Raw genomic sequence first — 6711 nt, 5'->3', positions numbered from 1 at the left:
TGTCTTCATAAAAGTTGTCATATGTTTTATCAAATATCTTTAATATCCGCTTTGTATATAAGCTTTGCAACTTTTTAAGTTATTAAAAATAGGATCTGTTAAGTTCTCATCAGTAAATGGTGCCAGTTATATTGTTTTGCTCTTAATTTTGGCAATTTTTAAAACATGTTTTATGTATAATTTTCAACGATGTTGTAATGAAAATCAAATCAATTTCATTACTCTATCAAATCGTTAATCCTAATGTTGAGTTTTTATTAAGAAACTTAAGTGCAAAAATCTATGTTAATTCTTGCGATATAAAACTTTCTTTTGTTGTAATAAAAAGCAATTCGTCATTTCTTCAAACAAATTTACTTTTTGAATAGCTTAACTATATTATTTTGATAAATTTATATTTTAGTCATATAATTTACGTTTCCCATTGCATCATCTTTTCTGTTAATTATGGTAACGATTTATTTGTTACTAGCGGCGTTTGACGACCAATTAATTGGCCGGGATTGTTGATTGCTAAAATTTTCAACTAAATATTTTATGTTGCTTTCTCTTAATGATTTCTTCAGCAAATTATTTTTAAACTTTTAGTTTCGACAGTCATGTAACATGTATTGCTTATGAAGTCTTATATGGTTCTCTTTATTTGTGCTATACATCTCCTTAAATTTCTATAATCTTACCTCAAATCTGAACTTTAATCTGAAATGGAAATATTAAACTGCAACTAATTAAAAAATTTCTTGCGGGGTGATTTTTAAAAAAATGTAATTAAAATTTTAATTATTTAAAAATGGGTGCACTTTAAAAATTTTTTAAAATCATTGCTTGGTTTTAAAGTTAAACTGAATTGTAAGAAAACTTCAAAAAGTTTCTTGAAAGTATATTTAAAACAGAAATCTACTCATTATTTTACTAATAATAAAGATGTGCGTCTTCGTGTATATGTGTGCGTGTTGGTGATCCACAAAGATAGTTTGACATACAGCTGTCAAATTTGGCATACATATATACTTTTGGGGGTGGAAATTGGCATCTTCCAGCGATTTTTTTTAAACTTAATTAAAATGTTAGTTTATTATAAATCAAAGTGAATTTTGGCGGGTTTTTTTTTCGAGATAACTTCCGAAAGTATTATTACAAAAATGCGGTTAAAGACATTTTAAAATAAAAGATTTGTCATTTTAATGATGCAAATTCAATAGCTGTACTAATTTTTACTAAATTTTAACAATTTTTAAAAAAATAATTTTTTGACTAATTTCTAAAACTAGATTGTATTATTACCCTAACATTCAAACCGTTTTCATCGTTTCATCAAATATTTAATCTCGTGATTTTTTTCCATCGTTGAAAGTTAAGGAAGATGGAATCTGCATAAAATATGTGTAGTTCACAAGACGAATAAAAAATGAAGTTACTGTACTACGAAATTTAGTAGATAGCCGGACATTTACCTTTTTAATAGCGCTATGTTGTCATGGGATGGGTTCCTACTAGAAAGAAGTTCATGCATAAAATGAACAGAACATATTAAAAGCAATTAAAATAAAACGGCTTTACTAACTGACGATTTAATGGAATTGTTATGGCGGCGGTAGGCCTAATTCTGGCGGTATGCCAGCAAGTAATAAATTCATCGATAGTGAACTATTCGAGAATAATGGACTTAATCCATATTAATTATAAAAAATAAATTTTTTACTATTAACACTCATAATAACAATTACAAGGAAAGTAAAAGCAAGTTTACTCTGTATGAGTAGGACTGTGAAAATGAAGTATTTTTCAACAGGATATAGGGGAAGACACCATACATTGAAACAGGAAGTAGCAGGTAGTACGAACATCCTGGCCCCCGTTGAAATACTAATTTCAACAGATAAATGAATAAAAATTTGAGAACAAAATTTACAATAACGCAAGTTAAATCAATGAAATATAGGCAAAAAATCAATAAATAAATACAAATACACTAATATATAAATAATATAAGGATGATAATTAATAATTAACACATTTTTATACAAACATCTCTGATATTTCTTTTAATTATATTTCGATCAGGAAGTTTAATATTCACTACTGTAATTTTATTATCTTTCCCAGGAAAAACGTCTATAATTCCACCTGTGATGCATTTGATACCTGGAAGAGATTCATTTTTGATTAAAACAAGAGCGCATATTTCAACATTATTTTTGTTAAATTTCCATTTGCTCCTTTCTGGTAAATTATTTAGGTAATCTCTTTTCGAAATCTGCTGAGATAAACGAGTGACTCTTTTCCATTTTGATAGTTTATTCTCCTTAAAATCAATAAATTGAGGCTCTACTGTAGCGGTAACCGGTCCGCCAATTAGAAAGTGGCCAGGAGAAAGAGTCTCAAAATTGTCAAATTCAGAAGAAAGTGGAGGTGAGAAGGCGTGAATTTAACATAGCTTCTATTTCAGCAAGTAAGGTGATGAATTTTTCAAGGGTTAAATTTGGATTTCCAGCTACACGTTTTAGATGAAATTTAAATGATATCACTCCCGATTCCCACAATCCATCAACATTAGAAGATCTGGGAGGAATGAAATGCCAATCTATATGTTCATTATTAAAATAATTACTTAATGCTTCAACAGATTTAACTAACTCGCATAATTTTTTTAATTCTACATTCGCACCTACAAATATTTTACCGTTATCCGAGAAGATTTTAGAACCCCTTCGCCCAAAGAACCTTTTTAAGCAGGCAATGAATGCTTGGGAAGTAAGATCAGACACAAATTCCAAATGGATCCCTTACGTAACTATGTATACAAATATGCAGACAGAAATTTTATTAAGTACTCCTGTACTCTGGTTTTTGTATTTTACTAAGAATGGACCACAGAAATCTACTCCACGTTTGCTAAAAGGAAAAGTGGAAGTTACCCTTTCTTTGGGCAAATTACTCATCAATTGATTTGACATCACAGGTTTATTTTTAAATAAATTATACAACTGTGAGCGTGTTAGATTTCTACTATTAAATGGCCAATATTTACGACGATCATGATTTAGCAAACTGTTAGAACCATAGAGCTGAAATACTTTATATCAGCTCTATGGTCTTAGTACACTTGGCTGGTGGCATACTTGAACACTCAGTAGGAGTTTCTTGAAATCACAGACTTGAAATACTTTACATAAATTTTAAATCACACATGCTCAATGAATCTTTTCTTTCATTAATTATTTGTTGCCCAGTCTTATTTAGTTTTTATTTTAACTGAAGTTCAAATATATTTCATTGCAATTTAAAGTTTTCTCTCTGTGTAGATTATATTATATTCATATCCTACTTGGAATGAAAACAGTTTTCCAACACAAATTATTATTTTCCAGTTATTACAGTAAAATGTGTACTGTCATTGTATTCACACTATTCTTTAATATTTGTGTGAGAATTTGAAAGTTTTTCCCAATGATTATTGTTTCATTTTTTAATAGGTTAAAGAGTCTCATTTTTATTAATTAGATTAAAAAATTTGTAAAATAATGAATGTTTAATTTTAATTCTGTTTTCCTGATTCTTTCATTTATTTCTTCTTTTTTATTTTCAGGGCATAATAATTTCTTAAATTTTTGTGATGCAGAAGATCAGAATTAATTTATATAGATTTGAAATTGGGATTCATGCCATTGTTACTCAAAAAAAAAAGCTTGATATTTTTTTAATATTTTATTTCATACCACAGAGATAAAGCATTTGACTTGAATTTTAAATTAATTTTCCATACAGTATCTTTCATTCACTGTTTATTTGGTGTCCAGTTGTGTGTGTTTTGTGTGTGTATGTGTGTGGGTAGGTGTCGGTGTGTGTTTCACCATTCAGCTGGAGTTCAAATTTATTTCATGTCAATATAAATTTTCGAATGATTGTACATTATGTTTCATTCATATCAACTTGGAATAAATACAAATTTGGAACAAAAATTTTTATTTGTCAGTTGTTGAAATAAATTTTATACTGTCATTATATTCTTATAATTGTTTAATAACTTTGAGTATATGGAAGAAAATATTTCCAAATTATTATTACTTTAATTTGTTTAAAGCATGAAGAATATAATTTTTATCAATAAGTGGGGAAATTTTTCTAATCAGTTGTCTGTTTTCTATTTAATTTTGTATTGCTGATTTTTAGATGAATTTCTTCTCTTTTTTATAAAGGGCATAAGTATTTGTTAAATTTTGGGGGCTGCCAAACAGCAGAAATAATTTCCCCGAATATTATATTTGACTTCATGTCATTCATCCTGAAACTTAAGCTGGATTCTCTTTTTTACATGTTTTGAAAATTTTTCCCAATGATAATTGTTTCATTTTTTAATAGGTTAAAGAGTCTCATTTTTATTATTTAGATTGAAAAATTTGTAAAATAATGAATGTTTTATTTTTAATTCAGTTTTCCTGCTTATTTTATTGATTTCTTTTTTTTATTTTCAGGGCATAATTATTTCTAAAATTTTTTTGGATGCCGAAGATCAGAATGAATTTATATAGATATGAAATTGGGCTTCATTACATTGATTCTCAAAAGTAAGATTGACATTTTTTAAATATTTTATTTCATACCACAGAGATAAAACACATCATTTGAATTTTAAATTAATTTTCCATACAGTATCTTTCATTCACTGTTTATTTGGTGTTCAGTTCTGAGTGTTTTGTGTGTGTGTGTACGTGTGTGTGTGTGTGTGTGTATGTGTGTGTGTGCGTGTGTGTGTGTGCGTGTGTGTGTGTTTCACCATTCAGTTGGAGTTCAAATTCATTTTATTTCAATATAAATTTTCCAATGATTGCTCATTATGTTTTATTCATATCAACCTGAAATGAATACAGATTTGAAAAAAAAAAAAATGTTTATCAGTTGTTGAAATAAATTTTATACTGTCATTATATTCTTATAATTGTTTAGTAATTTTGTGTGTGTGTGTTTTTTGTGTGTGTGTGTTTCATCATTCAGCTGGAGTTCAAATTCATTTTATTTCAATATAAATTTTCCAATGATTGTACATTATGTTTTATTCATATCAACTTGGAATGAATACAGATTTCAAAAAAATTTTTTTATCAGTTGTTGAAATAAATTTTATACTGTCATTATATTCTTATAATTTTTTGGTAATTTTGTGTGTGTGTGTGTGTATGTATTTCACCCTTCAGCTGGAGTTAAAATTTATTTTATTTCAATATAAATTTTCCAATGATTGCCCATTATGTTTTATTCATATCAACCTAAAATGAATATGGATTTGAAAAAATTTTTTTTTTTAATCAGTTGTTGAAATTAATTTTATACTGTCATTATATTCTTATAATTGTTTAGTAATTTGTGTGTGTGTGTGTTTCTGTGTGTCTGAGTATGTGTGTGTGTGTGTGTGTGTGTGTGTGTGTGTATGTGTTTCAACATTTAGCTGGAGTTCAAATTTATTTTATTTCAATGTAAATTTTCCAATAATTGTACATTATGTTTTATTCATATCAACTTGGAATGAACATAGATTTGAAAAAAAAAATTAATTATCTGTTGTTGAAATAATATTTACACTGTCATTATGCTTTTATAATTGTTTAGTAATTTTGCGAGCGAGCGCGCGTGTGTGTGTGTGTTTCACCTTTCAGTTGGTGTTCAAATTTATATTATTTCAATATAAATTTTCCAATGATTGTACATTAGGTGTTATTCATATCAACTAGGAAGGAATACAGATTTGAAAAACAAAATTTTTATCAGTTGTTGAAATAAATTTTATACTGTCATTATATTCTTATATATTTTTCGTAATTTTGTGTGTGTGTGTGTCTGTGTGTATTTCACCATTCAGCTGGAGTTCAAATTTATTTTATTTCAATATAAATTTTCCAATGATTTTACATCATGTTTTATTCATATCAATTTGGAAGGAATACAGATTTGAAAAAAAAAAAAAAAAATATTTATTAGTTGTTTAAATAAATTTGAAACTCTCATTATATTCTTATAATTGTTTAGTAATTTTGTGTGTGTGTTCATTCCCATTCAGCTGCAGTTCAAATTTATTTTATTTTAATATAAATTTTCAAATGATTGTCCATTATCTTTTATACATATCAACTTGGAATGAATACAGATTTGAAACAAAAATTTTTGTTTATCAGTTGTTGAAATATATTTGATACTTTCAATATATTCTTATAATTGTTTAGTAATTTTGAGCATATAACAGAAAAAATTTCCAAATGATTATTACTTCAATTTGTTTAAAGCATGAAGAGTATCATTTTTATTAGTAAGGGAGGAAATTTTTCTAATCAGCTGTCTTTTTTCTTTTTAATTTTGTATTGCTAATTTCTATATGCATTTCTTCTCTTTTTTATAGAGGTCATAAGTATTTGTAAAATTTATGGGGCTGCCAATTATCAGAAAGAATTTCCCTGAATTTTATATTTGTCTTCATGTCATTCATCCTAAAACTTAAGCTGGGTTCTCTTTTTGACGTGTTTCTTGAAACCACAGACTTTAAATACTTTACATGAATTTTAAATCACACATACTCAATGAATCTTTTTTTTCATTAATTATTTGTTGCCCAGTCTTATTATGTTTTTATTTCAACTAAAGTTCAGATATATTTTATTGCAATTTAAATTTTTCTGTCTGTGTAGATTATATTAAATTCAAATCTTACTTGGAATGAAA

General features: G+C 27.0%; 1 long non-coding RNA gene across 6 annotated transcripts in view; it reads left to right on the top strand.

Annotated features, from left to right (window-relative positions):
• Window positions 1-2305: 2305 nt before the first annotated feature.
• The window catches only part of LOC129960079 (uncharacterized), an 80741-nt gene continuing 76335 nt past the window's right edge, over window positions 2306-6711 (top strand). Inside the window, exons 1-2 of one of the 6 annotated variants that reach the window (XR_008783527.1) lie at window positions 2306-2412; window positions 4476-4568. This is a non-coding gene — a long non-coding RNA (uncharacterized LOC129960079). Of the gene's footprint in view, window positions 2458-4475; window positions 4569-6711 lie in introns of all 6 variants that reach the window. The other 5 variants (XR_008783531.1, XR_008783526.1, XR_008783528.1 and 2 more) reach the window with 5 other exon arrangements.

The sequence above is a fragment of the Argiope bruennichi genome, chromosome X2 (genome assembly GCF_947563725.1).
Source record: "Argiope bruennichi chromosome X2, qqArgBrue1.1, whole genome shotgun sequence".
Lineage (NCBI taxonomy): Eukaryota > Metazoa > Arthropoda > Arachnida > Araneae > Araneidae > Argiope > Argiope bruennichi.
Note: the sequence above shows the minus strand (reverse complement) of the source record. Positions and strands in the feature narration are given on the sequence as shown.